Source organism: Sturnira hondurensis, unplaced genomic scaffold (assembly GCF_014824575.4).
Source record: "Sturnira hondurensis isolate 20B ecotype Veracruz unplaced genomic scaffold, ASM1482457v3 Scaffold0022215, whole genome shotgun sequence".
Classification (NCBI taxonomy): Eukaryota; Metazoa; Chordata; class Mammalia; order Chiroptera; family Phyllostomidae; genus Sturnira; species Sturnira hondurensis.
This window is the reverse complement of record NW_028094846.1, coordinates 2555585-2581942: the sequence shown is the minus strand read 5'-3', so window position 1 is coordinate 2581942 and position 26358 is coordinate 2555585. Positions and strand designations below refer to the sequence as shown.

General features: G+C 59.0%; 1 protein-coding gene across 4 annotated transcripts in view; it reads right to left on the bottom strand.

Moving 5' to 3' along the window:
• RCSD1 (RCSD domain containing 1) overlaps positions 1-26358 on the bottom strand; it is a 44693-nt gene that overhangs the window by 17714 nt on the left and 621 nt on the right. The window contains exon 1 of one of the 4 annotated variants that reach the window (XM_037034915.1): positions 11029-11034. The exons of the other annotated variants lie outside the window; for them this stretch is intronic. The gene's annotated coding sequence lies outside the window, so the exon portion shown is untranslated. Of the gene's footprint in view, positions 1-11028; positions 11035-26358 lie in introns of those variants that run through there. 4 annotated transcript variants of the gene reach the window in all.

Here is a 26358-nt window from a genome sequence, read left to right as displayed (position 1 = left end):
ACGCAGGACCCACAGGCACCTGACTAGGGGGGGTGTCCCCCTCGGGATCTGCAGGGGCCCCCTCCTTCCTCCCGGGCTCGTGGCCTGGGCGGGGGCAGCAGCCTCGGGCAGCGGCCCGGGGGCTGACAATGGTTTTAGAGTCAGGGGAGCCCAAGGTGCAGAGGGTCCGCCAGGTCCTGCCCACAGGGTCCGAGGGGTTGCACAGGCAGGGTTACTGTCAGGCGCATTTCCAGGAGACAGCAGGGACAACAGAGGGACGAGAAGAAAGTATGCATTTCCAATGTCATTGTGGTGATAGGACCTTATCCATGTAACTGGGGAGAGAATGTGCTGGGCTGGCCAAAAAGTTCGTTCGGTTTTTTTCCATACGATGGCTCTGGAGGGCCTAGTTGCCTTTAACCTCACTGGAAGCAGTTACGTTAGACTACATTGTGACAGCTGTCCTAGCAGCATGCATTTTATTTTTATTTTATTTTTTAATATATTTTTATTTATTTATCTTTAGAGGGGAAGGGAAGGAGAGAGGGAGAAAAATATCAGTGTATGGTTGCCTCTGGTGTGTCCCCTGCCAGGAACTGGCCTGCAACCCAGGCATGTGCCCTGACTGGGAATCGAACCGCGATCATGTGGTTCGCAGGCCCGTGCTTAATCCACTGAGCTACACCAGCCAGGGCCTAGTAGCATGCATTTTCAACAAAATTACCAAAATTGGTGAATTTTCATGCAGCTGTTTTAATATTAAAGACGGAAGAAAATGTGCAACATTTTTGGCATACTATGTCTTCTTATTTCAAGAAAGGTAAAAACGCAACCGAAACACAGGAAAAGATTGGTGCAGTGTGTGGAGAAGGCGCTGGGACCGATGATACCTGTCGAAGGTGGTTTGTGAGTTTCGTGCTGGAGATTTCTCTCCGGATGCCGCTCCAGTCGGGCAGACCAGCTGGAGTGGACGGCAATGGAGTCGTGACATTAACTGAGAACAATCGGCATTATACCAGGCGGGAGAGAGCCGACACACTGCAAATACCCAGATCAATAAAGATACTGGTGAAAAAAATGTGTCTTTTATTTCACGGAGTTTTGGGCCAACCCAACAGGTAAAATTTCTATGTAAGACCTGTTAACTGTTCTGCCAGCGTAAGGAAGCGTTTTATTTTGAGTCTGGTCTGGTTGGGGACACCTAACTGAGAGTCTCTCTCTGTCCCCCAGAGGCCGGGGCTAGAAGGGCCCTCTCCCGCACTCTGTTCTGAGGGTCGTGCAAGCCAAAGGACGAAATCATCTGATTAATTTCGATGACCCCTGGGGGCAGAGTGAGAAATGAATGGGCAGGGGGCGGGGACACAGGTCTGAAGCTGTGGGTTGCTCCCTCTGTCCGGGGGAGTAAGGGGGAGACGTGCCCCCACCGCCTCTTGCAGAGGGCCCGCCTGGCCCCAGAGGCCCTTCCCATTTGGCTGGGTCTGGATCTGCCAAGGGAGGTGGGGGCTGCGCTTGGGAAGAGTGAGTGTGGGGGGGCAGTGGGAGGAGGGGCTAAGACCCTGAAAAGCGAAAGGTGGATGAGGGCCGGCCACTTCCTGGGGGAGGTGGCAAGGAAGAGAAAGACCCCTGAGCCTGGGCCACACGGGTTTCGAGACCAGAACTCCCTCGCCTTTGCTCCTCTGTTGCCAGCAATGCACGTTGGCCTGACCAGCTTCCCGCCACCCGCACACCTTCCGGCCGCTCCCACACAGCAGCCTTCGATTGGGGTGCTGTGAAGGGGCAGGCAGGGGCTCCCGTGTCTGTGCCCACGGTGAGCGGGGTCTTGAAGGACAGCTTCAAGAGGCACAGTGTCTTGGTTTGCCCCCTCCCTAGATTTTCGTGAACCATAAGCTGCACATGCCCGGGTTCACAGGTAAGCGGTATCACGGTATCAGGAGGGTGGGGACCAAGGAGTCGCTGGGCCCCAGCCGGTGACCAGATAAGTCCATTTGGAAATTGGTCGCTGTCTTGAGAGTGGGTTTGTAGGGATGGGGCCAGAGTTCTGTGGGTCTCAGGGGTCTGTGGGACTAGGCAGGACGGTGGCCTGACCCCAGCAGGCAGTGAGGGTAGACAGCGTGAAGGGACCAGGTTAGGAAAACTGGCAGCTGACTGGGTAGGCGCGGGCAGGTGTCGAGACACAGCCCAGATTTCCCTCACCGGCTGCTGGCAGGACAGGGGTGCTGGTCACAGAAACGGGATCCCGGGGGGCGCAGGGCAGGGAGGCACAGGGGACAGATGGCGGGTGGGGGGGAGTGCTCAGAAAGGGCGCGTGGACAGAGCAGAGGGCGCGGCACAGACCCTGAGACACCTGCTTGGGATGGAAACCCAGGCGAACCTGGGTTTGAAATTCAGCTCCTGTGGCAGGCGACAGCCACACCTGAGGACAGGCAGCTGTCCAGGCCGCCCCGGGGCGGGAGGGCCTGGCAGACACGCCACCTCCGTGCAGGCTGGGGCCATGCACCTCGCACCTCGCTTTTCCATCTCCTCCCTCCTCCCAGCAGTGGGCACAGGGCCGGGGCGGATCAGGTCAGCCTGGCAGCCTCCAAACAGCCCGGGTTTTTTTTTTCTTTTTAGGGCCGAGCGGAGGGCGTGTGACGAGTGTCACTGCGTGGTGGTGGGTGGTGGAGATGGGCTCCCTCACACCAGGGCCAGTGAGCACATCTGCCGTCCACTGCCCTTCAGGTGAGTTCGGAGCTGCCTGTCGGCTGCTCCTCTCGCCTGGGTCAGCCCCATAGGAAACCTGAGGTCCCTGAGGACCCCTCCCCGTCTGGGGGTGCGCTGGACCCCGGGGGAGCCCTGGGGGCTGCGACCACCTAAAGGCCCCACAGGAATCCCCGTCACCAGGGGCCGTTTCTGCTTCCTGAGCCGGAGTGGCTGTGTGGGTCCTGAGGTCGGGGACATTTGTCCTTCAGGTCGCAGCAGAAAGCTGAGACATAACTTCTAAGATTAGAACAAGTTGCCCAAGGACCCGGGCGAGCATCCCAGTCAGCTGCAGACTCTGTGGTTTCAGTGGCCCCGCCCTCCCTGGAATCCACGCACAGACAGTCTCCTGAAGACCCTGTTCCTAAGAAGCCAGAGCGCTTGGGAGATCCCATTTGGGGGTTAAAGGCACCCATCAAATTCGGTAACAGTCCGACAAACGGCCCAAGAAAAAACGGGCAAAGGGTTTGAGCAGACACATCACCAAAGAAGATACAGGAATGGATAGTAAGCACAGCGGTCAATACAAATTACCCGTAAGACTGCAAAGGGACACCGCTATACCCCCACGAGAACGGCAACCGTGACACAAACCGACAAGACCGAGTGCTGGCGAGCCTGCGAGGCAACTGGAGCGCTCCCACGTCACCGGTGGGGCCGTTGCGTGCAGTGGCCACTTGGTAACACTCTTGGCAGCTTCGCCTCAGGTCAGACGCACACGGCCCAGACGGCCCAACGCGTCCCCTCCTGCGTGTCTGCCTGGGATGACTGGCAACACAGACGCAGAGCGTCTTTGCTCCCGGTCCTGACCCCTGGGGGACAGCCCACACCTACCGGCTGGTGAGCGAATGCTCACACCGTGTTACACACACCATGCCCGGTGCCTGCCACGGAGCACGACTCAGCACTAGAAAAGAACAGACCAGTGAGACACACTGCACGATGGCTCTCGAGAGCGTTGCGCCACCTGCAAACGTCAGACAGGAAAGACATCGGCATGATCCATTGGCTGAGACCTCTGTGAAGGCAGACCTGCGATGCCAGGCGGCAGACCGCCGGTTCCCTGGGGCCGGGCTGGGGCCCGGCTGGGGCCGGGGGTCTACGGCAGAGGGTCTCGGGGAACTTCCAGGTCGGGGAGGCCCCCTCCATACTGACTGCGATCTGGAGCTCGCGGTGGTCACGTGACCGGGTACCGTCGTCAACACACATCATCACATCACCACATCACACGCTCCTCAAGGTGAATTTTACTCTGTAGATTTTCTTATAAATGTGAAATAAGTTTTCTAAATTCTAAAAAAGTGCTCATCACAGACTTGGAAAAAAGGTCAGGGCGCGCTCCGTGTGCACCAGCTCTCCTTTCGTCTTGCCGGGGGCCTGGGCCAGAAGGCGCTGAGGCCCAGGGGGTTGGCAGCCGCTGGGATCGGCCACGCCCAGGGCAGCCGGCTGCCCGAACTCGGGAGAGGAGGACCGTGAAGCCGGCACAGAATTCGAGCTTGACCAGCCTGGGTTTGAATCCCACACCACGGTTTACGGGGTGTGGGATCTCGGGCCATCGACGGGCATGCTTAGTGTCCCGTCTGTCAGACGTGGCCGGCGACGCCCTCTTCGCCGTCATGGGGACGCTCAGAGATAGTGTTTGATCGGCAGGTCGGGTCCAAATGCAAACCCTGCCTCTTACTAGACCTGTGACCTCAGGCAAGACACTGGCCTTTGCTGAGCCTCAGTTTCCCCACTTGCAGAATGAAGTCCTATCTCCTTTTCTGGTCACAAAGACCAAATGAGATGATGCCCGTGAGGCCCTGCAGGTGACGAGCTGTCACCTGCGACACTGACCGACACACAGCAGGTGCCGGGTGCAATGAGGGCTCCCGTGCACCGTATAGAGACGCCAGGCCGTGGCCAGTGGGACCCGAGGAACGACTAGCAAGTGGGTGCAGGGTCTGAAGCTGCCAGGCCTCTTCTGCCCCGTCCTGCAGAGCAGGTCGGAGCCGAGGTGGGTCGTCGGCACTGTGCCTCGGGGTCAAAGGAATCTACAAATGCCAGCCTCCCGAGTCACACAAAAGAGCAGGCTGGCCAGTGGGGGGTGTGACTCTGGACTCCAGTCACGGGTCACCCAACTCGTTCCTGTGCTGTGGTCCTTTGTCCGTCTCCGGACTGCTGAGGGGGCAGGGGTCCAGGGCCAGACCCAGCCGTCAGAGGGGAAGCTGCTTTTGGCTTCTGTGGATGGGGAGGGGTCTTGCCCTTGACCCCGGGCCCATACCTCGGAGGGGGCATGAGAGGACACGCCCATGGTGGTGTGAGAGCTGTGCCGGCCCCTGCCGCCCAAGCCTGACCAGGCTCATTTCTCAAGTGGGGGCAGGGGCCTGCCCTCAGGGTCCTTGGCGGGCCAACAGCTTGAGCAGCTAGCTCCCCAGGGAATCAGGGGTTAGGCCTCTGGACAAACGTGCCCTGTCCTGCAGTCAGAAGGGAAGATCCAGATGAGTTATTTCAAGAGCCGAGTGGCCCGGGGTGGGGGGGAGGCCACTGACCCAGCAGTCGGTGGAGCTGTGTGAACTCCCCGCCCCTCTCAGCCCTTCCTGTGAAGTTCAAGTTTGGGGCTTGCAAAGATGCCTCCCTCTATTTTTGACTCTAACATCCTGGTGAAGAGATGGGAGCATAGGTCGTCTCGCTCATGTCGGTGAGAAGGGAGGTGGATCACTAAGTAGGGGCAGAATTGGAAAAAAAAAAAAAAAAAAAAAGAAGAAGCCCTGGCTGGTGTAACTCAGTGGATTGAGCACGGGCCTGCGAACCACACGACCGAGGTTCGATTCCCACTCAGAGCACATGCCTCGGTTGCAGGCCAGTTCCCGGTTCCTGGCGGGGGATGCACGAGAGGCAACCATACATTGATATTTCTCTCTCTCTCTCTCTCCTTCCCTTCCCCTCTAAGATAAATTAATAAAAATCTTTTTAAAAAAAAGTAGGGGCAGAATTGGGACGTTCTGCCCAGAAGCTCAGGAGCCCCAAGAAAACACGCACCAACCCCCCAACTTCTTCAAGCACAGCTCTTCAGGGTACAGGACCCAGCCCTGCCCCTCCTCCCCCAGGAGCCTCTCAGAGTGGAACGCTGACCCTCCTCCCACTGGTTCCGATGAGCATTCACCCCCAATGAGCGACAGGCACAGCGTGCTTTTGGGAGAAGTTTTGGGACGGCCCAGGAGGCCCGTGGCCGGGAAGGCAGGAGGAAAGGAGCCCATGACCCGTGGGGCTGAGATGCAATTACGTCAGCAGCAGGCAGCCACACCGGCAGGCGCGCACAGGCCAGAGCATTCTACTGTACGCATGAAAATGGAACGGACTATTGTACACCGACTGCACTTCAAAAAGAAAGAAAAAACCCACAACGACTCTGCATGGAGGGATTCGGGGCCGAGGGAAGTGTAATGGGGAAAGTAAACTGTGGGGGAGGCCCAGGTGGGGTGCGGGGTCCTTCCCCCTGCCCTGCTGCGTGGCGTGGGGACGCGCCCTCACTCTGGCTTCCTCGGACGGGTCACGCAAAGAAGGAACGGCTGCAGGGCCTTTCTTTGGTCCGCACCCGTGGGCGTGGAGGGACAGGAGGGTCATCGAGGGCACGGGCTCTGCGAGAGCCTTGAGAGATCATGGTTGTGGGGTGGGGAGGCTCTTGGGGACCCAGGGCTGAGACCGGTGAGACTAGGACCCTGGAGAGACTGGACGGGGCCCTGAGGCCCAGCAGGGCTGGTCACTAACCCCAGGGTGAGGCCTCTCTGGGCACCGTGGGACAGTGGGGCTCCCGGCTCCGAGCAGAAATCCCTCCCAGGAAGCCCAGAAAGGTCCTCCCGGTGGTGGACGGAAATATCCGGGCCCCCAGCCCACGAAGCGTCGAGCACAAGGCCCAAGACACAAGCGCCCAGCCTCCCCTCGCCGGTGGCCACTTAGCCTCTGAGCGCACACGGGAAATCGCTCCTTGGACTCTGGCCAGCCTGCTCCCAGGGAGATGCTTGGCGGATGACTCACGAGGAGATTGGTTTTCTTATCGACGGGGAGGCCAGGCTGCACTTTCTCCCATCACTCCCCCAGCACAGCACGGGTTGGGGAGGCCCCCCGCACCCCCCAGGGGACCCTGGTCACACAGAAAGGACCCAGTCAGGTCGCACAGAAAGGACCTGGGATGGCAAAAGGCCCGCCTTCACCCCACAGAGGTGCGGCTCCTGTGCACCCCGGGGCTGCACGGGGCTGGTGGGGAGGCCTGTCTGCAACCGGCCTGCGGTCCAATCACAGCGGGAGGAGGAGTCAGAGTCCGAACTAGCGTCCGCACCTTTCAGGCGCCTCATCATCTGCAAAGTGGGACGATGACACTCGTGTCACAGGCTGGTGCCAGGCTCCATGAGAGCGGCACTGTGCGAGAGCACCCAGCAAACACAGGTGGTTAGCAACCAGGAGGCCAAGGTGTGGAACTGAGTCCGAAAGGGGTAAACTTGGCAGGGCGTGTGAAAGAAAACTTTGGTCTTGAATTCGGTCCGTGCAGAGAGGCCCCAAGGCAGCCGCATGGAGATGCACCCTTCTTTTCAGGGAGGGGCTGGGCGTTCGGGAAGGGTGGGCGACCGGGCTCCGAGGGCAGGAAAGGGCCCCGTGACCCTGGGAGGCCCTGGAGCCAAACAAGGGGGTCCCCTGACGTATCTATCCCGCTGTATCTATCTATCCCGCCGGAAGCAGGACAAAACGGAGGAGAAACCTGGGCACATGGGAGGAAAACTTCCATTTAAGGAGCAACTTGAGGGAGGGACTGCAGGGGAGGGAAGGGCGGGCGGAGGAGGCTGAGAGCTGGAGGTGGAAACATTCCCGGATCTGGCAGAGAAGGGGCGTGGGGTCTGAGGGGAGCCAGCCGCGGCGGGGCCCATCATGCTTTGCCGAGTTCCCACGGCCGGCTCTGAGCCCCCGACACCGTGAGGGCCGCCTGAGATCAGCCGAAACACAGATGTAACAGCGGCGTGCGGGATGAAAGAGTGCTGAGATGAAATGTTTTCCGTTTAACTACGAGAGAAATCCCAGCAGCTGTACGTTTAAAAAAAAAACCCCACCAAAAAACCTTAAAGCTTTTCTGGAAAAAACACCATAACTGAAGGAAAGGGAAACAGTACAGCTGAAAAGCTATCTGTAACACAGATGAAAGGGACATCATACCTGCTGTGTGGAGCCCCCACAAAAAGGCATGAACAATATATAGCAAAGGTTATAAATAAGAGATTCATAGGAAAGCAAATTCAAAAAGCCAGTAAAGATAAAAGGACGCTGAAACTCGCGGAGTGGTCAGGGAGATGCAGATTACATTAATGCTAAGATTTCTCCTTCTGCTGATAAGAGGGGTAGGGAGAGACGCTCTCGCTGTCTGGGACGGGGGACAAAGGAACGGCCGGACATTGCCGAGGGGAGTAGGAGCCGTCACAGCCTTTGGGGAAAGTGGTCGGCGACATTTATCAAAGGAGGCGACACAAACCTTTGGACTCAGCCCCACGCTCCAGAGCACCTACTCCCCAGACACAAAGCCACAGCACAGGGGGGCGTGGAGGTTGAAGGCAGCCCCGGGCATGGGGACAAAAACCCGGACACCCTGGGAGTGCCTGGCAAAAGGGAGAGGCTTCGTGGCCCACCCACAAAACGGTGAGTGAGAGCACCCCAAGTTCCCACGAGGGGCTGCCGAGTCAGAACAGCAAGAGGCAGAGAAACGGGTATGAAATTGGATAATTTTGTAAAGCAACACGTAACCACCCACCCCTCTATATGTGCACGTGCACCTCCGTGTACGTGTGCATGATGCATATGGAACATGTGCATAGTTCTGGAACATCGTGTGTACCACGGAAGGGTGTACAGGAAGGGTAAATATGGCGGGGAGGGGAGCCGCCGCGGGGGGGCAAACCCGGAGGTTCCGACAGGCTGGTGGAGCCCAGCGTGCAGGCTCCGCGCTCAGTTCTGCGACACTGGGCGTGTGTATTGGGTGAGTTGATTAGAATTGATTTGTGGGGCTGTCCTGACATGTTTTCGTGGGAAAGAAAGCAAGGTGCCGCGATACATAACAGGAAACACGTCGAATAAAGAAGAACCCCAAAACACTGACACAAGAGCTGCAAGCCCTAACCCCCCAAATCCTGCTCGCTGCCCAAGGTGACGATCCATTCAAAGCCAAAACGTCCCCTTTTGTCTCAGCGTGACTCAGACAGGACAAAGGAGGAAGAGACAGGTGCTCTCCTCGGGGCCCCGCACCCCGGGTTTCTGCGGGGCTCGGGCATCTCGACGGAGTTGTCACCCATCCCTGGCGATGCCCGNATAGTTCTAGAACATCGTGTGTACCACGGAAGGGTGTACAGGAAGGGTAAATATGGCGGGGAGGGGAGCCGCCAGGGGGGGCAAACCCGGAGGTTCCGACAGGCTGGTGGAGCCCAGCGTGCAGGCTCCGCGCTCAGTTCTGCGACACTGGGCGTGTGTATTGGGTGAGTTGATTAGAATTGATTTGTGGGGCCGTCCTGACATGTTTTCGTGGGAAAGAAAGCAAGGTGCCGCGATACATAACAGGAAACACGTCGAATAAAGAAGAACCCCAAAACATTGACACAAGAGCTGCAAGCCCTAACCCCCCAAATCCTGCTCGCTGCCCAAGGTGACGCTCCATTCAAAGCCAAAACGTCCCCTTTTGTCTCAGCGTGACTCAGACAGGACAAAGGAGGAAGAGACAGGTGCTCTCCTCGGGGCCCCGCACCCCGGGTTTCTGCGGGGCTCGGGCATCTCGACGGAGTTGTCACCCATCCCTGGCGATGCCCGGACCCAGTCCCCAGAGGAGGCATGGACTCATCAGTTTTGGAAAGGAAGAGGAGAACAGGAAGTCACGTGGATGGAGAGCTTGCTACGTGCCAGGCCGGTCGCAGACGCTGCTGGCCCAGCCCTCCCCGAGGCCCCGGGAAGGCTGAGAAGGTACAGGACTGGCCCTGTTCTACAGGGAGGCCGGCAGCCGGGCAGCTTGCCCCCAGGCGCCCGCTGGTGTCCCGGAGGTGCGTTCAGAACCACCCGCCAGACTCCAGACAGGACACAGCCTTCCTCCTTCCCGTGAAATCTCTTTCTACTCCGACGGCCACGGTGAAATTCAGAGCCGAAGCGCCATTCTGAGAACTCGGGGACTGACACCTGGGGACAGTGGCCCCTTGCGGGGTCCAGGTGGGACCTCGAGTTGTTCCCCGTGGGCCAGACTGCGATCCTGGGGGTGCCCCGCACCCTGACTCCAGATGCCCCTGCCTCATCATTTCAGGAAGGGTGTGGGTGGGTGGGGCGGGGAGAAACCCCTGTCCGCCTGGAGGAGCAGGGCGCTGCCCTGGTCACGCGGGTTAGTTTCCTCAAGGCCCAGCATCGCCAAATGGTCTGATTCTTCGAGAGAAGATTATAATCCAGATTTTAAAGTATAATCTACTGATTTGTTTGGAACACCAACTCAGTTTTTTGGTTTTCTTTTTTTTTTTTTAAGGCAACCCCACTGCGAGGAGGAAAAGTCTGCCTGCAGCCATCTGGTTTCCAAGGCTGGCTAGCGGCTGGCTAATCATGACTTAGGCAAGAATATTTTTATCCCCTTCTCCCTGTTTTTCTGGATAATCCCAGGAGGTATCTTTCGTTTTAATAGATGAATTTATTTTTTAAAATTATTATACGTATATCACCACATCATTGTTCCGAAGATTCAATAATCTCAAAGGTTCTATTGCCTCCTCATTGAATTCTGATGGGGGATACGGGGCAGAACTCCAGACAGAATGGGAAGACCTGGGATCAAGGTCAGCTCCTGCCCCTCCACAGCGGCTCGACCCCTCACCTGTCCCAAGCCTTGGTCCCCCGCCCCGTATGATGGGTCAGGAATCTCCCAACTCACAGAACAGGTGGCTCGAGCATCTGGAAGGGCGGCCGTGAAACAAAGTATTTAATCAACACTCGTTCCGTGCCTTGTAAAAGACACACACGAGGCTCCATAAATCCACACGGATCGTCAAATAAACTGAGAGAGGTGCTGGTGCTCTCCTGACTTCTTTATTTTCTAGAAGGATCTTCCCCAGGGGCTTCTCTGGGGCACATGAAACATGATGTTCCCCCAAAGCTTTAGCTTCTGAGTCACTGTATGGGGTAAAAATAAATAAACAAGCAATATGCCTTCGGAACGTCTCAGGGCATCCTCAGGTGTCCCACAACCCTGTCACACCAGGTCGGGGGGAGAGTCCTTTGGGGGGAAAGTAAAGAATTTGTGCATTGGAGCTGCCCAGGGGCTCTGTCACTAACGTCCCCCAGCTGGGGACTCAGCCACCAGAGTGTTCCAGCTGCGAGCCGGAGCCTCCCTCCTCTGCTCAGCCCCCTGCGGGCACCTCGTGCCGACTGTATTAGGGGCGAGCCCCCCGCATCACAGGTGAACACGGGGAGCACAGGGCAGGGGAGGGGGGACCTGAGGGGGCACAGCAGGTGGAGCAGGGACACTCTTTGGCAGCCTTCGGAACGAGGTTGATGGTGTCACAGCTCTGTCTTTTCTGACAGTGACACCCTAGGAAGCACCTGTATAGACAGCAGGAAACTGGAGGAGTTAAAAATATCGGCCCGATCCCTACAAAATGAGTAAAATGGTCTTTTTTCTTCACCGGGAAAACAAACAAAGTGACATCTGCTTTGGGCCACTTCCTCCCTGCAGAGCACCCTGTCCTGCCGGCTGCACGCTCCCACGGATGCCCGAGGCGGTGGCCAGGAAGGGCCCCTCCAGCAGGTGCCATGTCTCCAAGAGCCAGATTTCTCATGCAGGGGGGAGGGTGTGAGGAAGCTGAGCTCATTCCCAGGGGCAGACGGGTAGCCTCCATCTGATTTTGGTAACAAGGGGCGCCCCAGGTCAGGGGCGAGGGGCCCCTGGGGGAAGGACGTGACTGCGGGTCTGCAGGACCCGGCTGAGCACAGGGGCAGGTGTGAAGGTGGCAGAATGAGGACCCTTCCGCGTCCCCTCTCTCCCCTGCCTTCTAGCCTCCGACGGGTCACCCAGCCCTGTCGCTCTGTCCGCTGCCTCTCTGGCTCCTTCGTCCTCACTGTGGCCACTGCACTCAAAGGAGATATTTCTTTGCCTCCGCGCCTCCCTGTCTCATTCGCTCTCCCCACTGTTGCCCGAACCATGTCTGAAATCAGTCCGGCCATGACTTCGAGTGGCTGACCTGCTATACACAGGACCAACTGTACAATCAAACCATTGCATCTGGAATAAGAGGCCCTCATCCAGCTCTCCTCCTAAAAGATTACACTTTCCCAATCGGACCAGCCTATGGTCACTGGACATTCACCACACTCCTAGCGCCACGCTTGGTGCTTAATCAAGAGGACGTCACGTCCCAAGCAGCAGCCAGACAAGCGCCGTGATGGCACGGGCTCATGGGCGGTGGAATCAGAGCCCAAACCTCAGTGACTTGCCGGCAGGGATGAAGCTGCAGTGGAGTTGGGACCCCAACCTGGCGGCCCAGCTCCATACCCTGCTCTTCCCACCAGCCTCCCACTGCCCTCTGAACACACTGCATGTTCCTGCCTCTGCATCTCGGCCCACGCAGCTGCTCTGCATCAAACACTTGATCTCGTTCACTCCACCTGGATAGCTCTTCGTCATCCAAGACCCAGCTGCTTGCTGCCTCCTCCAGGAAGCCTTCTTGGGCTTCTCCCTTGGGTGGGGTCATGGCAGCTACCCACACAGCCTCTCTCACAGCAGTTCCCTTGCAACAGTGAGCTGTTTGCCCTTCTCACCAGAGGGCGAACCCCTTGAAGGCATGCACCATAGGTTTTGCCTCCGTGGTCCCCTATTCTGAGCAGCTGCTCTGCATCAAATGCTTGATCTCACCATGGTTCCCTATTCTGAGCAGGGTGGCCAACACACAGTACGTGTGCAAAAATACTCATTGGTTTAATAACATCCACCATTGGATAAAGCCTAAGGCTCTGGTCTCTGGGCCTCAGGGTTTCCATCTGTCAGGGGAGCCCAGACGCCAGCCCAACTCCTTCATTTCCAACGAGGCACAGGTTTCGTGGTTTAGAAATACGCCCCATACTGACGCTAACATTCACCCAGGGTTCCGACCCCAGGCAGGGGGCAGCTCACCACGGTACATCACACAGCACGTGCACCCCTACGAGCTCTGTGCCAAAGAAACCCCAGGAAGCCACTATCTAGCAGATGCCCTTTCACAGCAAGGGGGAGAAGAGGCTGCCCCCGGTTTGGGACTGGGAAGACGCGGGACCTCCATGGTTACACGGTGAGGTTACACGGTGCACCCACCGGACAGGCAGAATCGGTCCCGATGACAGGAAAACCCAAGCTGCCCGGATTTCGGGGGAACACATTCTCTCAAAAACTGCTATGAGCATCGCCCGGTGCTGAATCCCGCCCTCCCCAGGCCCTGCTCTGGGACCGTGTAACAGGAGCTGGGAACCTCTTCACTCTATTTTTAGAGTGTACTCGCAGGACGTGAAGAAGAAAAACGCAGCTCCTACAAAGTTATCTATAGCATCGCCATTCACATCAAGGCGGCAGGCAAGTCAGGAACCGCCTGAGAGTTCAGTCTGAGAGAGCAGTTTGGAGCGAGCTGTAGGCCATGACGGCGGTCAGTGCTCCCGTGACACATGACAAGCACTCACGTTCCCAGCCCACAGAGGAGACCCGCAGAGACACACAGCACCGACGCCCGGCCGTGGGCCCGGAAGGCCGGCGGGCACTGTCATCAGCCGACGACGTGGGTGCCCAGCCGGGCAGCCACTGGCCGGTCCCTCTCTCCAGGCCGCTGGCCCGGTTCCAACCGCTTGTATTTTTACCTCTTGGCTGAAAACCCTCGCCTGTGTCTGACACGGTGAGGTTTCAACTTTAAAGGGGCCCCGTTCCTGTTTGGCTCCAAGGCTCTCGGGTCCAGATAAGGCGGGAATCGCAGGCAGGCTCCATGGGAAGGGGAGAGGCGGGGGATGGGAGCGGGGGTGGGAAACCTCCCGGGGCCTGGGGCAGGGCACCGCCCTCCTGGGGGAGAGGGTGGCTGTCTGGAGAGGAAACATCTGGGCCACCCCCCAGATAAGGGTGGGGGAGGAGCGAGCGCAGCTGCTCTCAGGAATAACCATGGGGTGGGCGGGGGGCGGGGGGAAGCCTGGCACAGGCTCAGCCTCCCTCCCCCGACCACTGCATGCCCTGTGACAGACAGCAGAGGGGGAGGGGCTGGTCCCTGCCGGGCCTCACCCCTTCATCTTGGCTGGGTAGACAGGGACCCCCCCGAATGGAATAATGATGGGGGAGTAAGGCCTCCATAGCCACAAAACTCCCCATAAGACGGCAGGGCAGAGAGAGCACGTCCAGGCAGGGGGACAGGCAGGGGGACAGGCAGGGGGACAGGCCGGAGCCTCAGCCTCCAAGACAGAGGCTGAGAGGAGCTCAGCAGGGCCAGGGAATGCCACGGTCGAGGTCCGGGGCCTTTGCTCTCCGTGGGCAGGACAGGGGGTGTGCATTTATCTGCACAGAGGCGGGATGGGAGCTGTGCCTGGGGTGAGGGTGTGGGAAGCTGCCCCCAAGGATGACACGTGCCTGGTGCCCAGGTGCTCCTACTAGGACATGGCCTGGGGACAGGAATGACAGGAACAGCCAGGTGCAGAGTAACAAGCAGGTGCTTCCTGCTCTCTCCCAAGGCTGGACTGGAGGCTCCAGACCTGGGGTTTGTCCCATGCCACACGGTGTCCCCCAGATGTGTCGATGTCCTCACCCCACACTTCTGGATGAGGCAGTATTTGAAGAACAGGTCCGTGAAGTGGTGATTCAGTTAAATGAGGTCCCGGGGGCCCTGACCCCACACACCTGGCGTCCTCATCAGACGAAGAGATCAGGACACAGGGAAGACCCTGTGGAGACGCTGATCTGAACACCAAGAGGAGACACCCATCCCACCGACAGACACCCTGATCCGGGACGTCACCCCAGATCCCTGAGGAACGGCGTCTCTGTGGTTTAAGCCCCTGTGTTACGGCAGCCCGGGGCCCACCGTTGTGGGCGCTGAACCAACTTAGGGAGGCTGCCTCTGGGGCCGCCCCCACGTCCCCACACCCCGTACCACGTGCGCTCACATTTGTGGCACGGGGTCAAGGTGAAAGCACCTCGCATCCTCTGCCCTCCTCTGTGGACATGCCCAAGGTCACGGTGGAGCTGCAGGCTGGGCGGGCAGGCTGGCCTCCCCCGTCCCCTCCCCGCTCTGTTCTCAACCGGCGCTTTTGTTTCTGAAACTGCAACACTTCTCTGGGCAGACGGAGCCCCTCTAGCTCCTGAATGTTGCCCTTGACTGTGGCTGGAACAGCCAGGCCCCAGGCTGGGGGCACAGGGCAGGGGTCTCCCTGGTGTGGATGGCAGGCCCCTCCTCCCGACCCTGGGCTGCCTGGTGGGCCCCTGAGGGGTCAGGCCAGACCCGAACACCAGGGAGTCAGGAAGTCCTGCCCGCCCAACACTGGTTTCCTCTTTGCGGCTTCAAACAGGCCTCGGCCTCTGAGCCGGGCAATCGGGGCCGGCCCAACCTGGCCCGTCCTCAGCAGCAGCTGCTCCGAGCTTCAAAGGGAAGCCACAGCAAGAGGAGGAAGCAGAGGCCCCGGTGAGGGTGCCTGCCCCGAGGCCCCCCCCACCCCTACACGCCCAGGCTCCAGAGCGCCGGCTTCTCTCTAAGGGGCCAAGTCATTGCCAGATAGTCCCCTGTGTTTTCCAAAACATGGAGGTGATGAGGCCTTGCATCTGGGGAGCCCTTTATTCCTTTTCCAGGCCCGAGACCGGGAACCTTATCTCACTTAATCCTCCCAATAAGCCCAGCGCGGATGGAATTACCACCCCGTGAGGGCCCGGAATCCTGGGCTGCTGAGGCAGGATCCCACCGCAGCGGGACGACGGGATTTGGTCTGGAGCCCCAGCCTCCCGAGCGGCTGCACCTGGCTTCTTCCAGGGTCACTCGGCTGTCCCCCAACACACCCCACACCCACGATGCACCTGCACCCGGGAGGCGTGGGGAGCTGCTCTTCGTTACGGATGAGAAGCCAGACCCAGGTCTGCTACCCCTTTAGATGCTAGGGCTGTGACTGGGCGCCCCCCCAACCCCGGAACCCAAGCCCCCCAGGACCATGCTGCCCCCTCCCTTAGTCCCCAGCCAGGCCTCAGGGAGAAGGCGCCCAGCGTCCAAGGAAGGGAGCTCCTGCCGTCACACCTCCCCACCTGCAGCCCAGCCTGCCTGGCCTGGTGTCTCCAGTCCACACGCTTAGCCACAGGTCCCTCGAACTTTCTCAAGGGGGGGCCTGATCATATCTCTCCCGCCCCTCCCCCCACCCCCAGCCACTGCTCAGAGAAGAAAGTGAGTAGTGACGCAGAGAGGTGGCTTTTCTGAGCTGTGACTTCCCCACCATCTCACCGGCCGAATCCATCTCCAGCTGGAGGTGGGACTGTGCCCTTGGAGAGACACGGCCCCCAGGTCAGCCCCTGAGGTCCTGCCCCTGCCGTGGGGCCGAGCTCAGCGGGAGCTGCGTCCTGAGCTCAGGTGCTGAGCTCCTGCAGCTGTCCTCCCCTGTCACCCTCCGGACTCCCTCACTGCACTGTGGGGTCTCCGCGGGCCAGGTCCACATCTGTCCCCATTCCTGTCCAGACTTCCAGCACAGACCCGGAAACAGTGGGCACGTCGAGCCCGTGAGGGAGCAGTGACGGATCCTCCTTCCTAACCCAGACCCCTCCTGTTCGGGACCGAGGAGGACAGCCCAGGAGCCCGCCCGGGGCTCCCTAGAAGCCAGGGCCACCACTCCGGGGGTTCCGCCTCCACCTGGGAGGCGTGGGGGAGGCCCCAGGTGTCCCCAGGCGCACTCTGCCCTGCGCCCCCCACCTCCCCCCATGTCATTTCCCCGGTCAGCATCTGCTCCTGAAGGAAGTACCAGATGATTGCTTCCTTTCCCAGGGTGTCCACACCCTTTTCCTGCCCCCCTTCCCCTTCCCTGCTGGTGGAGGGGGACCCACAGCAGGGCCCTGGGAGGGTCGGCCGCCACAGTGGCTGTCACCTCTCATTCCCTTCCAGGCACGTCTGCGCTTTGTGCACCCCAGGTAGAGACGGGCCTCTGAGGAAGGAAGGCCGGGGCCAATTTGGCAGCCTTCATTGAGAACCATAACAACATCCAGATCCTCTGGCCTAGTAATTCCACTCCTGGGAATTGCTGCCAAAGGAATAATTCAAAAGAAGAAGGGGGGGCGGGAAACGCATGGACTGTTTATAGCTAAGTTATTTATAATAAAGAGAAAGTGGAAACAACTGCCATGCCCCCAAATAGAAAACCGATTAAGAAAACTGTGGAACGGCCCTGGCTGGGGAGCTCAGATGGTTAGAGCATCGTTCGATGTGCCAAGGTCGCAGGTTCAATTCCTGGTCAGGGCACATAACAAGAAACAACCAATGAGCGCATCAATAAGGAGAACAAAAACAAAGCAATGTTTTCCTCTTTCTCTCCCTTCTTTCCTTAAAAATCAATCAATTAAAAAATTTACAAAAAATTGTGGTATGCAAGGAGCTATGTAACGGAATATCACGCAGACGGGTAAAATGAAAACACAACTTTGAACTACAAGGATACTGTCTTGGAAACCACAGGAAGTGAGGAGGTCGTGTGCCGGGTGGCATGTACATTACGATTATAGTTTTGTAAGAATTATTTGTGTGGCTACAAATAATAAGGACATGAAGAAATGACGTGGTTCCACGAAATGGAATTGTCTTTTTCTACCAGTTTTTTTAAAAGGGGATAAAACCGAGGATCACAAGTGAGCGAAAAAGGAAACACTTGTTGGGTTAGGACGATACATTTTTACAATTTTACCTCCAAATGCTCCCTCTTAGCTGCACGGTAAGTTGATATTCGAAAACGATAGCAAACGCCCACAACGTGGAGAATGTGCCTCACTCGGCCGTCCCCGCGGGTGTGGCTGTGGGTCCGTAAAGGATCTGACCAATGAAAGCTCTCAAAAGACCTGTGCCCACTGGATCGGTCATTCCGTCCCCTCTCCTTTGATTCCTTCCTCCTGGGCTGCAGTCCCAGCCTCCCGGTGACCACCCAGAGGTCAGGCCCATTTCCATCAAGCCTATCTCCCCAAGCCCCCCCCCCCCATTCCTGGAGCTTGAGGGAGGGTGAGGGGACAGGGATGTGGGCGCCTGAGCAGGAGAGTCCCAGGGAGCGCGTATGGGCAGGAGAGAAAATGCTAGTCTGTGCAATAGGGAGATAAAGGCTGAGGTGGGCCTTCCTTCCTTTTTCCTTCCTTCCTTCCATCTGTAGTCAGTTAAACATCCGCTCGTTTGCATATAAACCGAGGTGCTCCTTTGCCGTCCTGAGCTGCCCTAGGGTTCCGAGAATGGCCGCAGCATCATCCTCCCCTGCTTCCTGTCTCTCCAGTTACCAAACTGCCCCCCCGCCCCCCCGCCCCCCCACCCCACCCCCCTCGTCTGGGGCAGCGACCAGGTCTCAGCCCAGCGCCCCTGCAACCTCCGGTTCGAGGCCTCACTCGAAACTCAGCCCTTCCTGGTCACAAACCAGCACAATTCCTCCTCCAGCTCCCTTCCAAAAACGCAGTCCCGCCGCCTCCCTCTGACTCAGCCCCGCCCACGTGGCAGCCCCCAGCCAGCCATCCGGGACCCCGCCCTCCATCCATTCTGCAGCTTCTTTGCCTTCCCCTCAAGGCCACCTCTGAGCTGCCACCTGCTCACCACTCAGGATGCCCCGTGCGCTGCATTTATTTGGAGATGGCAAATCACCCCCGTCACCACCACCAACCCTCCAGCTACGGAGACGCCACCTCTCTATCCGACTTCCTCCAAGAACCCACCCGGGAGGCCCCATACGGACGTGTGGGGCGACTGGACAAGCGGATGTGCTTGTCCAAGCCAGGTCTGTCCTATGCTGGCGTGGGACTTCACATTCATCCCTGTTTAACTTCATGATGTTGGCTTTGGCCCAGCGCCCCTTCCTACACAAATCACTTGAACTTGAATATGTCAAGTAGCGTATTAACTATCCCAGCTGTGGGTCATCTGGAGTCTTTCTGTTTTTCAACCAAGTCATTAACAAAAGTGTTTAGCAAGCCCCGGCTGGTGTGTGGCTCAGTGCATTGAGTACCGGCCTATGAAACAAGGGGTTGACCATTTAGATTCCCAGTCACGGCACATGGCAGGGTTGCGGGCCAGGTCCCCAGTGCGGTGCACACAAGAGGCAACCACTCACTGATGTTTTTCTCCTTCTCTTTCTCCCTCCCTTTCCCTCTCTCTAGGAATAAGTAAATGACATCTTTTAAAAAAAATGTTTAGCAAGCCAAGGCCAAGGAGTTCATCTCGCCAACAAATCCTCTGTATGTAACACAAGTATGACTGAAAGACTGGAACGGCCCTGCTGGCGAATGGAAGCCTGGCCAGACGCTTGGGGTGGGGGTCAGCGGAGACAATCTTTGAGCCTGCAGCTGCCTCGGAATTCCCCCTGCCCCGGCCTTCCTGCATGTGTGAAGGGCAAGGACAGGTCACGGAAGAGTCAATCCAGCTTCAGGGAGAGAGACACAGGTAGGCAAGCGCTTTGTTCCTTGGTCAGATGCTGCCCGTCCCCTTCCCCACCAGCTCCTGCCGCGGTTCCACGGGGAGAAGCCACACAGCCCATTGGCGTCTGCTCTTCTCCCTGCCTTTCTCGGACGCACGTGGATGGAGCCAGGCCATGGCTGCCTGGGAGCTACCGCTTGGATTTGCTGCTCCCTTTTCCCAGGCCCAAGTCTGGAGTTGGGTGGGTCCGGGCCCAGCCCTGCCACCAGGGACCAGCCTCGCAGAAGATGCCCCGGGCGCACTGTGCACACCGCATGCTCCAAACTGCGCCCGGCCCACACACTCCCGGGTGGAAGAGAACTCTGGACACCCCGTTGTCTGCCCCAAGTCCCAGTCTAAGCGGTACCCAAAGCAAGGGAGGGTGATCTCCCCTATAAATCCTACTTATTCTACCGAAACCCACCCCACCTAGTGTGTAAGCCCTGGACACAAACGGGCTCATTCACTCCTCATGACGCCCCCCCGCCCCCGCCATCATGTAGGTGCTGTCATTGTTTCCTTTGTACGAATGGGAAACTGGTGCCCTGGGGTGGGGTTCCCAGGCTGGTCATGGGCAAGGTCAGGAGGCAGACCCAGCAGCCTGGCTCCCGGGTCTGTGCTCTCCGCTCCCACCTCCTGCTGCTTCTCCCGCAGCAGCCGTGGGGCCTTCGCTGGAGGGCCCGGGGGGCTTGGGTGGTCAGAGCGTTGTCCCGTACCCCGAAAGGACCTAATGGCTTCTGGTCATGTTTCGCCGGTATGTTCCCTATAGATACGGGGCATGTCTGCACCCGGGGGCTTCCCCTCCGACCTACCTGCCCTTGGTAACCATGCCCTAAAGCATGAAGAGCCTTAGAAGTCACCGGAAACACCACAACAGCTTGCGGACCCTCCCACTGCGCGTGGTGCAAGCAGCCAGCAAGGGAGCCCTGAGCGGCCTGCCGTGTCCTTGCTCCCTCGGCCGAAAGGCACAGCCCACCCTCCAGACCAGCTCCCAGATCCGCAGCTCGGCGCCATCTCTGAAGGCTCCCCGCAGGGCGCCAACGATGCCCGTGAAATAGTCCTACTAGCTGCCATCCGGCGGCACCGAGCGGACTGGCTTTCTCATCCCTGTGGCTGGTTCTGACCCTCCCTCTGCCGTGACGGCCAAGAACGCTGCACAGGGCACCTGCTCCGTCACCTGGGTCCCAGAGGGAGGTGCGGTGGCACACAGCAGAGCCCCCAGCCAGCTCGTAACAGACCTGTGGCCTGAGTGAGAAATAAGCCCGCGCTGGGTCAGCCACCGTGTGCCACAGAGACACAGCAGCCTGACCTGTTACAGCCGCCTGGCCTCGATTCTCAAAACAATTCTCACCCGAAGGTCTGTTGATTGATTCGAGAGAGAAACATCGATGTCGAGAGAGACATCGCTCAGCTGCCTCCCGTATGTGCCCTGACCGAGGATCAAGCCCATACCCTAGGCACGTGCCCTGACTGGGAGTCGAACCCTTGGCCTTTTGGTATAGGAGCTAGCGCTCCAATGACGGAGCCACTGCCCAGGGCTCACCTGTCCTCATTTGAGAAATGAGACGGATTTAGACTGATTACTCCCAGCCTTGACGGAGCCGCCTGAGTGGTTCTGTAGCATTCCTTCCCTGTGTGCCCCCTCCAACCCAGGTGAATGGACCTCCAGGGCAGGCTCTGTGCGGGTGTGACCCCCCCTGGGGGCGCACAGTGCCTGTGAGGGGGCGCTGCAGGCCCAGGCGGGAGTGGGCAGGGTGATCTCCGTGTGAGGGTTATTCCCACGGGGCCTGTCCTCGAGGGAGCAGGCTGTGGGGGTGGCTTTGGAGAGCTGGACCGCAGGCCTTCCCCTGGGGGCTGGGACGTCTCCATGGATTCCTCAGCAGCTGCCTGTAGGCAGGTGCTGGCCCTGAGCAGAGCCCCCCACACCCTGGGGCTGGACTCAGGCTGAGATGGAGCTGTGCACCTCCCGGGAGGCCACACGAGCCTCAGGGGCGTCCCCAGGAGGGGACGCGCGCTTTTTCTCACGCGGATTAGAGGCCGAGGTGGAACTCCCACCTCCCTGCGTGGTTATGGAGACACTTTGTGTGTTTTCTGTCACGCCGCGCGCGCGTCTACCCTGTCCCCACGAACGGAAGAAAAGTCAGTGGGCGCAGCGTCCGTTTCTCCGCGCTTGCGTCTGGTCCCCGCCCCTCAAACACCTCTATCCCGCTCCATCCGCGGGGAAGGAGCGGCGCACAGACCCTGCCCCCACACCAGGCTGTTTCTGGCACCCTCAGCCCTTCCCTCGGACTGGAATGCTCCTCTAGACTTTCTGTGCTTGGTCAACGCCTACTCACCCTGGGGACTCAGCTCAGGAATCCTTTCTGACTTAGTAAGCCCCCCTGAAGCACAGCTGGGCGCGGGGGCCCATCTCTCTCCAGGTGAGCTCCACCCCGGATCTGCCCTGGCCTGCTAACCTTGAGTTCTTCCTGGAGGGTGACCTTTGCATCTTTGCGTCCCCAGGGCCCCGCAGGCAGTAAGCCCTCTGTGCGCATTCGCAGAACCGAAACGCTAGTGTGTGGTGGCCCATGAATGGTGGCTGATCCAGCCTGGGAGAGGGTGGTGACTGATGCCCAAAGGGTTGGTCATGCAGGTTCAAATCCGGGGGCAGGCCCAACGGGCCACACAGGGTTGTCGCCTCCCTGCTGGAGAGGACGTCCAGCTCACAAGGTCTGGAACTTCTCAGTGGTTCCAGCCTGGGGGGCCCATGTGATCCATTAAGGAGGAGCACTCCCCAAATCAGGGGGTTCCAGCCTGGGGGGCACACCCCCTTCAGCTCTCCTGGGCAGCCCCTGCCCTTAGAATAGAATGAGGCTCAGCCAGCGGGACTTTGCAGGTGGGCTTCGGCAGCTACTCCCGGCAGTTCCCGGGAGAAAGGGTGCCCAGGAGACCCACCAGGCAAAAGATGGGGAGATCACTGCCCAAAAGACAGTTCGGAGGGCGGTGTCCCCCCTGGTCTGGCTGGGAGGACCCTGGAGCAACAGTGCTCAGAGTGGTGACGAGCTATCTATACTCGGCTGGGCCCCCATCCTCTTTCGGACAGAGAGAGAGAAATGTCTGCAGAACACCCTGAAGGCCCAACAGGCCGTGGATAATGGCTTTTGTGACGCAAATGAAAATCTTACTCCTCGGGGCTTAGGCTGAACTAGTGTCCAGGGGAGAGTCACACTGGAGCTTTCTTCGGAGGGTAAGGTCTGGCGATGCCTACACCCGCAGGCGGCCCCCTTCCCCGTCTCCCACAGGGACCCTTTCCCCCCTCCCTGCTGGTGAGTCCAGTAGGTGGGTCACGGGGCCCTACAGCTATTCCTGGAGGGAGTGCTGCCTTGAGTTTCTCCGGAGTCAAAGACCCTGATAAGATTATGGTGCTGCTGGGCCTCGGGGTGCAGGCTCCCACCGACCCCGCGCACGGGCCAGAGCCACACTGCGGCTCCAGGCCAGGGGCCAGACCCTCCCTAGTTATAACCTGTGGGCTCCAGCCAGCAGCTGTGACCCAGCGAGAGGGTGGGGCCCAGGACAGCATAGGTAGAAAATATTTTAGTGAGGCAAAAGTGAACACATTAGACACAGTGATATATATTCCCTTTCTCTCTCTCTCTCTTTTTCTCTCGTCAATAATATCCACAGCCTGTAGGGATGAAAAGATAGGCTAGCCCCAGTTCTGAGTGACATGAAACACAAAGTCTAGTAGGTAATCAGTAAACACGGGATGAATGGACGGATGACAATTTCTCGGGGGGACTTGGAGATCCCTCAGAGAGAAAAGGGCATACTAACCCCCTACTTCTAAGCTGGGAGTTCATTGTTTGAGCGACGGCAGCGGAGTTTGATTGTCACCAACTCAATCCTTCACCCGTGGGCCCAGACAACAGCCTCTTTCCCATGGCTGCTGCTTGGCCGGACACACGAAGGACCCAGGCCACAAGAAGGAGACGTCTCGCAGGCGCGCTCAGGCTCTCGGGTCGGGTCTGCCAACCACGTTTAAGGAACTGAGAGGGCCCTTTCGGAGCCTCCATCTCTTCCGGTTCCCGCCCAAAGCCAGTTTACCCATCGCCTCCCAGAGCCGGGCCCCTACCATGTGTATTTCCCACGGACGTTATCACGGACATTTCTACCGGGAGCAATCGACGCCAACATTTCTCAACCTGGCTTTTGAAAACAAATCTGACCTTTCTCCCACTGCCGGTCACGTCCGGGCTCAGTCACCAAGCCCTTACTGAGTGCCCATCAGGCCCTGGGTACTTAAGTCAAGGCCACTGCCCTCAAGGAAGCTTCCGGGGAGAGGCCAGGCAGGCTGACTGCGTTGCTGGGTGCTCTGACCCAGTCTGAACCCCATGCCCGAGGGGGCCGTGGGGGCCGAGGACGCCCGGAGGGCTTCCCCGGGTGGAGCATCTGAGCCCACGTAGGCTCATTCGTGTGTGGGGCAGGCTGGCCACGAGAAACTACAGGGCCGCTTTCTACACACTGTGCTAATTATAATTAGTCTCTGAGGACCTAACAACCCGAGAGCTAGCCCTGCCCACGAGAGGCTTCTAGAGCCATCGGCGTTGAGCCCTCGTTCTCCTGCGTCCTGAGAACGCCCTGGTGTGCCCCACCTGGAGGTCAGGCCCAACCTCTGTGACCTCTCCATTCTCTCGCTCCCTCTTGAAGTCAGGACTTGCCTGGACTCTCAGGGGAGCTCCTCCGCCTGGTCCCCTCGCCCGCTTTCTGAACTGGCGTTTCTGCCACGTCACTGTTGCTCCACCACAGTCCCCTCTTACTCAACACCTCTCAGCACTGCCCACTCTCCAAGGAGGGGGACCCAGGGCCCCCGCTGTCTGGCCTCGGAGGGCTCCCGCTGGCCTCTGCCTGAATTAGAAAAAGCCACCACTTTGGGGCACGGTTAGGCAAGGGGGCGTCTCAGGAGGAAGAAGCAGCTCCTCTTCCGGGAAGTGCAGGGTCCAGCCCTGTGGTTCCCGTCTCACTGCTTCCTGCTTCTTCCCCAGACCCCTGTCCTGTCCTGGACGCAGCGGGCGCTTTGCCCACACCCAACGCTGCGCCTTCTCCTTGCTGCCCACCTTTCTCTCCAGGCTTCCTTCTCGAGATTCTGCAACACTGCAGAACTCAGGGCCTGACCAGTCGTTCACCTGGCACTGAACACATCTGAAGCTCATGTATGTGACAGGATGTCGTAAGTCTCACTTCCCCCATGGGAGGGAGGGCTTTGCCGGGGGGGCGGCGGCACCATTGCTGGCCTTGATAACGATCGCAGGGACTTAGAAAAAGAAAAGATTTCCCAAAGCCCCCCAGTGGGCCCGTGGGTTCTGGAGGAGAAATGTTGAGTGGGCCTCTTGGTCTGGTTTGGCTTCCTAATACCGGGGAATAATAGGACTCGGTTTCTCCCCAAGTATCACGGCCCCTTCAGGTCTCCAGGTGCTTCACCGCTCACAAGGGGACCGTCCTCCCAGACGGTTCAGGAACTCCCAAGTCCCACTCCTGTGTTTCTTGTCCCATGTAAGAAGTCTGCTTCCTGGCTAAGAATCGTCACATCCCGGGCCTCTCGCCTTCCTCTTTACTTCCTTCACTGGTGCTCGCTGAGGCTGCTCTACATGCGGGTGTTCCGACAATGCTGTTTCGAGAGCCGTCCCTGCACCCTCGTGGCGGTGCCCTGTGGCTCGGGCGCCCGGGCGGGGAGAACCCCATCAGTTCCCACGTGTGTGCCTGTCGCTGTGCTCACTGGACAGCCCTCTCTTTCCATTGCCCCCCCCTGCCCCCCCCACAGGGAGTAGCTCAGGTGGCAGCTCCCACGGCGGGGAGAAGAATGTGCCTCCGAGGAGCCCCTCTGTGTCTTCCTAGAACAAGGTTCGAACTCACCCTGGCCCTGAAGCAGCAGCAGCTTTGGAGCCCAAGACTTGCCCCACTCTCCCCGCCCCCCCCGCCCCCCCCCCCGCCGTGCATTTCTGCATGAGATCAGACAAGTGCCAGGTCCGACTGAGCCACAGCCCAGGGCCAGAGGCCCCTGCAGTCTCCCTGTGAACAGGACCCCCCTCCCAGGACCCTTCCCCAACCCCACAGAGTCCCTGGGGCCGAGGGCTGTCTCAGGCGCCTGCCCCAAAGCTGAGGCAGCCGGAGGGGAGCCTGGTGCTCTGTGCTGCCCTCCGCCCTTGAGGAGACTCCTGACCACCACCTGCTTTGTGTGGCTGTGAGATACCCCCCACTCCACCCCCAGCCCCACTGTGTCTCAGTTTCCCTGATTTACCAAAGTGTCTCTGGAAGGTCTGTCCCAGACTCTGGAGGGTCCCATACTCCCCATGTTTTATAAAGCCTCCCTGAAGGCAACCCCTGTCCCTTAGAGACAGCTGGTTGGGCTGGGCGTCCGAATGCAGGACGTCTGCCCAGGACACACTGGTGCCCCCTGCAAAGGAGCCACAGAACCACGTCGCGGTGTGGGGGGTGAAGTAACCCTGGGGGAGCTAAGTTAGAGCCAGCCAGGGCTCAGGGGCGGAGCCTGGCGTGGCAAGGGGTGGCAGGAACCTGCTGGAGATGACTACCGCCTGGGGTTCTCCTTTGGAAAAGGGTGGGAATCACCTTAGAAAGGATCAAGCACTATACTTTCACTTTTCTTCTTTTCAAAAGCCCCAGGTCGGACTTAGGGCTAAAACTCAAAGGCAGAAATGTGGGGAAGCCTCAGGACATGGAGAAGGGACGGGCGGGGAGCGGAGATACGCCCAGCTACTCCTCCGCTTCAGGGTGGTTTCCCAACCTCCTGAGGTCGGAAGGGTACCAGAAAAATCCCAGGCTGAGAAGCGGGGGAGGGGGCTCGCCCTGGCAAACCCCGCAGAGACAGCCAGCTTACCCCACACACACCCAGGAACGTGCAGGGGAGTACAGAGTTTTATCAGAAATAGTGCCACTGGCCCACAAGGGGAGCTTTGCTGAGATTTCCGAACGATGTGAGAGCCAGGGGGACTGGAGGCGCGAGGGGACCACC